This window comes from Quercus lobata, chromosome 3 (genome assembly GCF_001633185.2).
Source record: "Quercus lobata isolate SW786 chromosome 3, ValleyOak3.0 Primary Assembly, whole genome shotgun sequence".
Taxonomy (NCBI): Eukaryota; Viridiplantae; Streptophyta; class Magnoliopsida; order Fagales; family Fagaceae; genus Quercus; species Quercus lobata.
This window is the reverse complement of record NC_044906.1, coordinates 37,861,898-37,873,060: the sequence shown is the minus strand read 5'-3', so window position 1 is coordinate 37,873,060 and position 11,163 is coordinate 37,861,898.

The window sequence follows — 11,163 nt, the reverse complement described above, 5'->3', positions numbered from 1 at the left end:
TTCAACCTGTCACAAATATACAAGAGTAGTGTTAGTAGGTTGAAATAAACTATGCGAAGCGAGGTACATTTATAACAAAACAGTCTTTGTAAACTTACCAAAGTGTCCCAGTACAAGGTCTCTTTTGTAATATGGCGAAGAGTGCAGGGATGAAACCACACCATATACTCGTCATTGTAGCTTATCTCCCCATGAAAGGGAAGTGCATTGGCAATTGTGGTGTGCGCAACCCATTTATCAATATGTGTGGCATGTTCTTGGGCCCATTTTTTATGCTACTTGCCCTAAAGTGTTATCTTGAGAAGTTCAATTGAAGAATCGACATCGACTGGTATGCCTTGCTTCATCCCAAATTGTCGGTTCGGAGAACACATTCGGGGTGATGGCCTTCAACCACCCAAAAATGTATGAGCGGCACGATAGACCTCTATATGTGTTGGCCTGCCGTACAATATGCAAGTAGGGAACCCAAATAATTTCTGTACGGCTCCCAGACAATCTGCAATGATCCAACAGATGCAAACAACCATATTAACAATATAATTAGAAAAAAATGTGTAACGAATGTGAACAATACATGTAACTTTGAAATAAAAAATGTGTATTCATTCCAAAGCGAATTGTAAGTACAACAAATACATGCCAAAGCGGTTCTCACTTGTAAGGCATGATACCTGATTTGGCCGTAGCGAAGCAAGCGACACACGATAGGCGTGTAGGACGTGCATTGCATGTTCAGTTGTTATCTTAGCCCCTTTCCATCTAGCAAACAACATAGACATAACCTTCATATTAGTTGCTTACATAATTCCCATGCGAAAAAAGTTAATGCGGAAATATAAAACGGTAAATATCTAAGATCCTACATACCTAATAGTAAGTGGACCTGGGGCAGTGCCTGGTGTGGATGCCTCATCACAGGGCATATGTGTGGAAACCTCGCCCACGCCCACAACTGCACCAATAGCAATGCACCACCAATTTGCTTGGCTGTCTTCTCTGATGCCTTACAGAGGTGTCTATATAGCCAACTTAGTGCTGCACTACCCCAACTATAACTCTTGCAGATACATAATTGAGACCCGTTTGCCAGACTCGTCCATAAACAACGTACCACCCAACATCCCCAGTATGTAAAATCGAGCATACTACTGCATAAGCACCTCGGTGGCGTCAACCAGGAGAGGGTTGCTAAACCGCTCCTAAAGACATTTGGCTTTTACCCTCGGCCCTTTCATCATTGCAATGTTCTTATTAGCACCGACTTCTCTGTTGGGTGGCCTATGCCCTAGCAAGTCGGCGCAGAGTTTGCCCCAATCGTCCATCTGGGTATATCCCACCACCGGCAAGCCATCTACAGGTACCCCCATTATAACCTCTATATCTTGTAGTGTGATGGTCATCTCACCGTGGGGCAAGTGGATTGAGTGCGTCTTTGGCCACCATCTCTCCACCAACGCCATGATCAATGCATGGTCAAGGTCCATATGTGGGACCTGAAGTAGCCCATCTAACCCCGCATTTGTGATATAAGCGGCAATCCATGGATCTAACCCATCTAACCCACTTTCAAGCAGACCTTTCTCTCAGTGACGACAAGTCAGTACACTTGGCACTTCTTGCAAATAGAGCAGTTTAGTATTAATAATAATCAGAGTAGCACATAATAATTACACTTCAAACTTAAATGCCAAAAATCTTTCTACTACATATATTGACTATAATTTTGGACAAGTGCATACCTTGCCTTCCAAAGGAGCATCCCAAAGCAAACTTGAATGATGCGTAGCCTGCCTCGTCAAGACAGTCTGTATAGAGGGTCCCGCTCGATGTGGGTCTATATCTGGCATTTGGTGACAACAGCAATCAGGGGAAAATTCACTTCAAATACATAAACTTTCTTCTTCTTCTTCTTCTTCTTCTTATTTATTTATTTATTTTTATTTATAAACATATTTGACTGAAAATGGCAATAATATATATCTAATGCAGCCTTCACTGATTTCATAAAAAAAAAAAAAAAGAATTAAACTTTAGAATGTTAAGTAGATTACAGCATATTTAGCTAATAGAAATAGAATACATCAGCATACAAGATAAAACATTTTCACCCCTAAATAAATAAATGAGAAAGCCACGAGTTTTAGATGGAAGAAATTTCTAAAATGAAAATCTCTCTACATTATTAAAATCAACCCTCACTTTAATAGTCCAAGCATCCTACTTATTATTCAACAACATCAAGCCCCAAAAATCACACCACAAAATACCCACAAATCAAATATGGCCTCAATGAGAACGTTAACTACGTCCTACAATGACTGATTGCTCTAATAACACATGAAAATGTTTATTAAAAAAATCAAAAATTACACCACAAAATACCCATATATACCCACAAATACCCACAAAATACCCACATCATATTCATTTTGATTTTGAAAATTACAAGCTAAAATGAGAGATCATATATCTTGTGTTGTAAATGCCCATTATTAATAGTATTCTCTATCATAGCAATCCATTCCAAAAAATAGGGCTTTTTAGCTAATAAAAGATGATATGCTAATAAAATTAACTCATTTTGAAGGTGAAATCACCATCACTCTGAAGCATATGATACTGGTTGGCACTTGGCAGTGGAAATGAAAGATGGAGTGGTTTTCCAACGATTACACATCATCTGCTACCAATTGTAAGTCCTGGTTAAGACCCATGTTCTCAAGTTTTATCAATTTCATCATTGATATTCTTTGATTGGATCATTTCTACAATTAAAAAATATAGGGACTTCCATAATTTTCCATTAATTTGGTTAGGCAGTCAATTGACTTTATGCTTCTTAATGCAACTGTTGGCTGTTTACATCATTAAATTTCAATAAAGAACTCTTTAATATTGCATTTGCTAACTTACTTTCTCTGTGCTATAAGCGGTCCTGTCTAATAAATTTTCAATTCCTTTTTGTAGTAAAGAATCCCCAAACCCTGATTCACTTGTCTTATTGATTTCTATTGTTAAGTTAGTTATGACTATTCATAAAATTTATGGGAGATGGCTTTTCAATGAAATTTATCCACAATAATTCTATCTTTTTTTTTTTTTTTTGGTTCCTAGTAATACTTTCTTAAAAAAAGAGCAAAACTAAACAAAGGAAAAGTGCTGCAAAAGAGGGGTTTTACCTCCATCTCTATCTTAAGGACAAAAGAAATGGTCTGGAATGGATGAAATGGGGATCAATCCCAACATATTACAAAAAGTGGCCCACTTAGCAATATTATGGGCTACAATATTAGTTTCTCTAAAATTGTGATTTACACCCAATCAGATAAAAATTGAAAAAGTATCTAGCTTCCTCAATTAGGTGTTCAATAGACCAATTTGGCTCCAGAGAGTGGTTTTGTAACTAGATAATAACATTTAGAGCATCTCCTTCACAAATATCCACAAAGACCGACATATGCCCACAAATACCCAATGCTCAAACAAATGTTGAGATAAGGAGACATACCTTGTGATTCCAAACTGAAGATACAGATCGACAATGAGAGTAGAGAGCGTGAGCAAGAGGGAGAGTACAAAGCGAGACCGAGACTAAAAGGGAGATCGAGAGCGAGAGCGAGACTGAGAATGAGAGTGAGAGTGAGACTGAGAGGGAGATTGAGAGCATGTGGGAGAGTTAGAGAGAGATGATAGCGAGACTGAGAAAGTGAGACTGAGTTGATAGCGAGATTGAGAGAGTGAGAGGGAGATTGAGAAAGTGAGTGATGAGAGAGTAAGCTAAGTGTGCTCTAAGTGTGGGTAACAGGGGTTCAAAGAGTTTAAGTGTGGGTAATAGGGGCCATACTCGGGTTTAATGGATGTGGGTAGTAGGCTAGAATAGTACTCGATCCCATGAAGCTCGAGTACCAAGCGGAATGTTTAAATACCCAGATGCCATGTCATCGTGCCACGGTGGAATAGAAAATAGGGAACTCGAGTTTAGTGAGCTCAAGTACTAGAAAAAGTGGTAGATCCCCATTTAGTTATGAAACAATGGTTTTTTGCTAAAATTTTTATGAAAGGGTGGTATTTGGCCATTTTCACTGCCTAATGAATATTTGAAATTGAATGGAGGGGGCGAAAAGACTTAAGAGGCTACTTTTTGCTTTGCCTAACTGAACCATTTTTTTTTTTATTCCAAATTTGTTGTAGTGTCCTTCGTCTTGAGCTGATAAATGAGGGTAGAAGAGTCATTTAGTACGAGCTCAGCCCATTGCCCAAAACCCACAAAAAATGTCACTTTGGTTGTTTGACTTTGAAGAAAAGAATTAACCAGAGTAAATAATTCAACCCAACCACTTAAAAATATTAAACTCTTACTCTCAACACTTAATTCACAATGGCTACAAAACTAAACCCAAACCCTTTCTCTCTCTCAAACGTCTCTAATAAACTCTAAAGAATACACAATCAAAACACAAACACAACATAATCTTAAAACCAAATTCTAACCCATCCGGGTAGCATTTCTAGAGAAAGGGAGGAGGATGAGTAGCGGTAGAGCGAACATCGTGGCTCTCTCTTCAAGTTTTGGAGCAGTGATGGAGCTAGTGCTGTCTGTGTCATTCTTTCTCTCATGCAAATGAAATGTGTGGCCTTTGGTGTTTTTTGAGTGAAAATGAGTGGTGGCGTCAAGTGTGGGTTAATCATACATGGTGGGGTGGGTTTGTCTTTTGAGTGATTTCTTTTTTCCTATTTGTACATATTTATATAATAAGTTTTGTTTTCTTTAAAAGGAGAGGTATATAATAAAGGTTGATTTTAATGATGAATTTATAAATCCATAAAAATGAGATTGCACTATTGAAGATTACTGAATTAAGGAAGGGGGGAGGTGTTTAACAAAGGATTAAAATGGCCTATTTCTAATGGGGAAGCTGTGAGTGTATGGGGTGACTTTTGGTTGGCCTCAAGCCCTCTTAGGAAACAAATTCGAGGCCCTCTAATGGAAGGGGAAGGGAACATCTATGTTAAAGACTTTCTATCTAATGATGTTGGGATTTACTTTGTTTTGCCATAGAATATCATGCAAGAAATTAAAGGGATCCCTCTTGCTTCAAACCTTTTGTAGGAAGATATACTCATATGGGCTTTTTCTAAGGATGGGAATTTCACTCTTAAATCAGCCTATCTGATTGCGAAAGTTTTGAATCCTTTGAACCTGGGGGATTTTTGGGAATTAGCATAGTAAGGAGGTTGTATATAGTAAGTTAATTAACGTTTCAAAGGATTAAGAAAAATAGCATCTCGAGTTTTAGAAACTCGAGATCTATTTAAAAATTGAGTTTTTGAAGCTCGCTTTACACTTGTTGTGCAATTGCTGACTTGGACTAAATTCCACATAGATCTCAAGTCTTAAAGACTCGTTTTCTACAAAATAAAAATCGAGTCTTAAAAGACTCAATTTTCTAGTAGAAAATCGTGATTATACTAATAGATATCGAGTATTAGAAACTCGATATTAAATTAAAATTTGCATAGAACTTGAGTCTTATAGACTTGAGTTCCACTAGAAAATAATTTATATAACACGCATCAGTCTACAAAATTATCACAGATTGCCATCAGTCTCCACAGATAAAATTATTAGCCCTCACTCTCTCACCTATAACACTTAGCCTCACTAACTCATTGCCTCACTCACCCATAACTCTCACATCACATTGCCTCTCACTCTCACTCACCACATTGCCTCTCTCACTGCTCCTCCTTCTCAACAAATTCATATCTGAGGTAAGGGTTTTTTGATTTGATTGTAATTGTAGTTGGGTATTATTTGTTGTTGGGTGTGGGTTAAAGAGTTTGACTCTATTTTGTAGATAGTTAACATAACTTAGTTAAGATACCAATATTGTGAATTATAGAACTTTGTTTTGTTAGTGTTAATTTTTTGAGTATTTATTTGCATGGTTTTTGTTATCATTATTTTATTTATCATTTCTAGGCTCTTGTTTTCATCATGATTTTACAAGTTTTTTGACTTTATTCATCATTGTTTTGGGAATGGGTAGTGAATGAATTGTAATGAATGGGTATGTAATGAAATGAGTGACTTACTCCTTGTGAATGAATTGTAATGAAATGGGTATGTAATTCATGCCCTTTGAATGTGTAATGAAATGGGTTTTTTTGTATTGGGTATGAAATGGGTATGTAAATGTTATGGGTATGTAATTAGATAAAATGTTGTATACTTTTACAAGGATTTTGGCTTTTTGTTGTTGTTGTTGTTGTTGTTGTATTGGGTATGAAATACCATCTTAGCATGATGGAAAAAGGATTTGGGTATGAAATGTGTATGTGTAATGAAATTCATACCCTTTGAATGAATTGAAATTTGAACTTTGTGTAGTTTGACTAGATAAAATGTTTTTTAACTAACATAGTAACTTGACTCTAACAGATTCACAATGCCTGAAATTAATATAATCCTATACCACGATGGTTCGCTTAAGAATGCCAATGCGAACAAGGGATTGCCATTTGAAGGGCCGGGTATAAAGACCTATTATATCCAAATTGATCGTAGGTTGAAGACCCTTGATGATTTGAAGATGATAGTTATGGAAGAATTGTGTGCGAATCCTGCTATACACAACATACAAATTACTTATCGTATGCCACATGAAGTCTTGAAGCACTGGATTAATTACAAGTATATGACGATAGAAATAGACAAACATGTAAAGATCATGTTTGACAAGTTAGAGAGAATACCTATAGTAAATGGTATTGAGTTGTACATACAGTTGGAGCTGTGTGCAGAAGTTGGTATCGAGGAAATCTAGCAAATAACCACAAGTTTACAGGTTATAGTTTTGGATGCTCAATATGAGTATTCTACACATGTAGAGGATGATGATGTTCATGCCGATGATGATGGTGATGATGAGAGTGATGATGACGACTATGTTAATGAGACTACTGCCATTAATGTGAAGATTTTGTTGATAGAGATGAGTTTGAAGAGAGGATTGAAGGAGGAGACTTTGGGGACTTTGAGAGGGACATTGATGACGATGAGACATTGGAAGGTAGTGAACCTGATGTAAACAATGTTATTAGTGTCCAAAACATTATGGACACAATCCCTGCCTACGCACCTCCTGCCTTGTTATTTTCTGCAAATACTTGGGAAAATATGGTTGATCCTTCACATATTGAGATACCATTTGTGTCTACTTGGAGAGAGGGGATGAATTTATGCAAAGGGTTAGAAAAATATTTGTGTGAAATGCATGGATGAGTCATGCAAGTGGTATGTCTGCACAGTCATAAAGCCCAATCTTCATAGACTATGGATGGTCACCGTGTATGTGGGTCCTCACACGTGCATATGGATTGGGGTACGAAATGATGGTAGAATGATGAATTGTAATTTTATTGCATCAGGTATCCTTAAGAAGTTATGTGAGGATCACACTACCCCAATTAAGCATTTCAGATCTATGATAGAGTCAAAATATGAGGGCCATAAGCTTTCTTACTACAAGGTATAGGATGCGATACAAAAGGCGATTGAGAAGATGTTTGGGAATTGGGAAGAGTCTTACCAAAGGTTGCAAAAGTTACTAATGACATATATTGATAAGGATTCGACTACCCAGGTGTTCTATCGTACCACACCCATCGATGAAGATGACACCGTATTTTTGCATTATGTGTTTTGGTCTTTCGGTTCATGCATTGATGGATTCAAATATTGTAAGTCGGCTATCAGTATTGATGGGACCCATCTGATGAGAATTCTTTTCCCCACCAAAGTTTTGTTATTAGCCAGAACTCCAAAACCAAGCAACTCCACGCACAGTTGCCTCCAATCCCCATCCTCCACAGCAGTCGGCCCAACCAAGACCTCACCGTCTATAGGAAGTTCCAAAATGACCTCCACATCTTCTAGGGTGATTGACATCTCACCATGTGGAAGATGGAATGTATGAGTCTCCGGCCACTATAGCTCAACTAGGGGCGATATTAGGCAATGATCTATCTCTTTGGATAGGGCCCTAAACAATCCTTCTAGCCCTACCAACTTGATAATGTCAATCACCCGATTATCTTGCATCGTTATGTTTGCCATCTCCTTAGAGCGACCACGGCACGTAAGTGGGCCCGGGTCCAACAAAATAGATAAAAAATATAGCGGTTGTTAGAACTAGATATACAACTTTGAAAGAACTTGCTAAAAGTCAAAGACAACGTAAAAGTTAAAGCGGTTGTTAGAACTAGATGTTTCACCTCGCCATTCCAAATGTCCTCTGATTGATGACTTGGTTGTTACATCAGCAATGAAGGGTTTTCTGGACCAGGGCGCACGATCTCTAGCTCCTCATCGATCCGAGGCTCCATACTACAAAGAGTGCTACTATGAGATCATACATAGTGGCAGACATACGTTATTTGGTGTGAGAGTCATCACAAATCAAGCATTACTATAACACACAATGATTTCACAATGATTTCATATCAATTTGAACTTATCAAAAAAGAATTCATATCATTTCAAACCTCTAGCTCTTAGTAACATTAAAAACAAGGTTATTTTGATCTAAATGTACTTTATCACAGCTGCATGCCTGTACTACAGTAGTAAACATATGGGCACAAAAACTCAGTCATCAACTCTGAGATTTCACAAACAATTGAACAAGAACTCAAACTTTCTATGAAGTGTTTCAGAAGCCTAAATAAATAAAATCTAGAAAGTGCCTGCATCAAAGTACACCATTCTGCATAAGCCTCCATAACATCTAAAGAAAATAAAAGAACAAGGTGAAAAGTATTCCTACCAACAATGGGTTAAATTAATAGGAAGTTAAAAGTTCTTGGTTAGATTTGAAACAAAAAAAAACTATAGGGTTTAATTTATAACAATTGTAAACTTCACAATCAATAAACATCAGACAAAATTAAAATTTCTAAGTCGCAATTTACAACTTAGTATTACCAAAAATACTGTATGGAACACTAGATTACTAAAACCTCAAAACCAAACTGAGCTTAGTTCCAATCTCTTACCCAACAAACATATAATATAAACCCATGAAATAAAACAGAGAAAAAAGTTTCCCAACAAACAAAACCCTTTTGTTTACGTTTTTCTTTTGTCTTTTTAATTCACGAGAAATCAGAAAAGGCAAACCCTCTATTCTCAAAACTATCGACTTTTATCAAGCTCTATTTTATCGGATCACAATCAAACCAAACCAAACAAAACCGAAACAATAACAATCAAAACTTCTACTTTCATTTCTCAAAACATTCACAAGAACCAAACAGACAACCATGAACACAGTCACCATGAGATACATAGAGCCCAATTCCATTCAATCAATTTTCATACTTTAAATTAATAATTACTAATTAATAATTATCACTCAGAGATATTAATTCAATACTAATCATAATGCACAACACATACTTTAGTCTTGAATTTCACACTAATTTCATAACAACAATTCGAATGCTCAATTTGTTAAAAAAAAAAATCATTTTTTTTTATTTACTTAATAGGCCAAAAACGAATTGACCCCTTGTGATAAATTAATCACTTAATTTAGCCAAGTGAATTAATTAAGTTAATTCACATGCAAACGCGTGGTAGCACAAACAAATCACCAATAAACTAAGTATGCAACAGAAAATAAATTTGACATGGTGATTTGTTTACGAATGAGGAAAACCTAACGGCAAAAACTCCATCGGGTGATTTTCAGGTCACCACCCTCGAAATCCCACTATTATCACAACAAGCGGTTACAAATAAAGGAATCTCAATACCTTATACCAACCTATAGTTGAACCTTTACCCTAATACCCAATTGAACTTGTTCGGTAGTGACAATTTCTCCTTTCGATGCATGGCTCCCAAGTACGTGACTAACCAATTGCGTGGATCCCAGTACGCAACTTCAATCACCAACTAGAAAAGATTGTTGGCTGCAAAATTTTTCAGGTCATCCACACGATGAAGATCAAGAAGATGCTTGGTCATAAAACTCTACAGTGCACAAACACAGCAACTTCTTCAGAAGAGATGAACTAGGGCAAAACTTTGTCTCTGGTCACAATTTGCTAGAAAAAACTTTGCTCAACACTTGTGCAACTTATGAACTCTTTTACAGCCCTTAAAATAATCATTTTATATGTCTAGGGTTAAGAGAAAAGAAATCCCAAAGACACATTCACAGTTTCCAAGAAAACAGACCAGAATTTCTGTTTTTCTTAAACCTCAACAGATAGGAGGCATCGAGAAGCTGTCGAGTAGGTGTTGAGTACACGGGCTGAAACAGCTTTCTTAAGCTCTATAGATGCAGCTATCGAGCCAGCTGTCGAGCTTTAATGAATTTGCACTATTTAGCTTGTTTCTTGGATAGACTTGAATGACTTCAATACTTGATCTTGAAACCTAATTTCTTGAAATATTAAAAACACCTAGATCTACCCAATTACTAGTAAAATGCGTTTTGTCAAAGGATTAGCCAATTACATAAAATAGTGATATATATTCCTAACAAGTGAATCACATATATCCTAACAATCTCCCCCTTTGGCAATCCGTGACAAAACCACAACAAACAAATGAACATATGAGAAAAGACATAAATCACTCAACTCATATTCACTTGGTGAATACAATAAAATCTATCCTAATACAAACTCTTGAAAAAATTTGCAAGAAGAGAGTTTATGGCAAGTAGACTTTGACAACCTGTATTTGCGAAACATTTTAAACAAAACTCATCAAGGCATCTTTGTGTGAAATAGAAATAATAGATTGTATACAAGTAATAAGAAACATGTGTATAAAGATAGAAAAGAAACAACACATGTAAGGGTAGGTGAAAGAAAAAACATACATCCACATACAGAGAAGAATAAGTATAATGTATGTCAATAAATGGTCACAAGACCCAAAGTACAAGAACAATGTATCTATAAAAGAAAGAAAAGAAAAGATATATAAAATCCTCACTACATCCATCAAGATATCAACACTCCCCCTAAAAAAAAATGTCCTGTACTAACTCTTCCCCTAAGTATGACTACTCTCATATACCAAAACTACTTCCCCTTTTTGTCATGAGTGACAAAGGGTAAGAGTGTTAAGTAGACATCTCA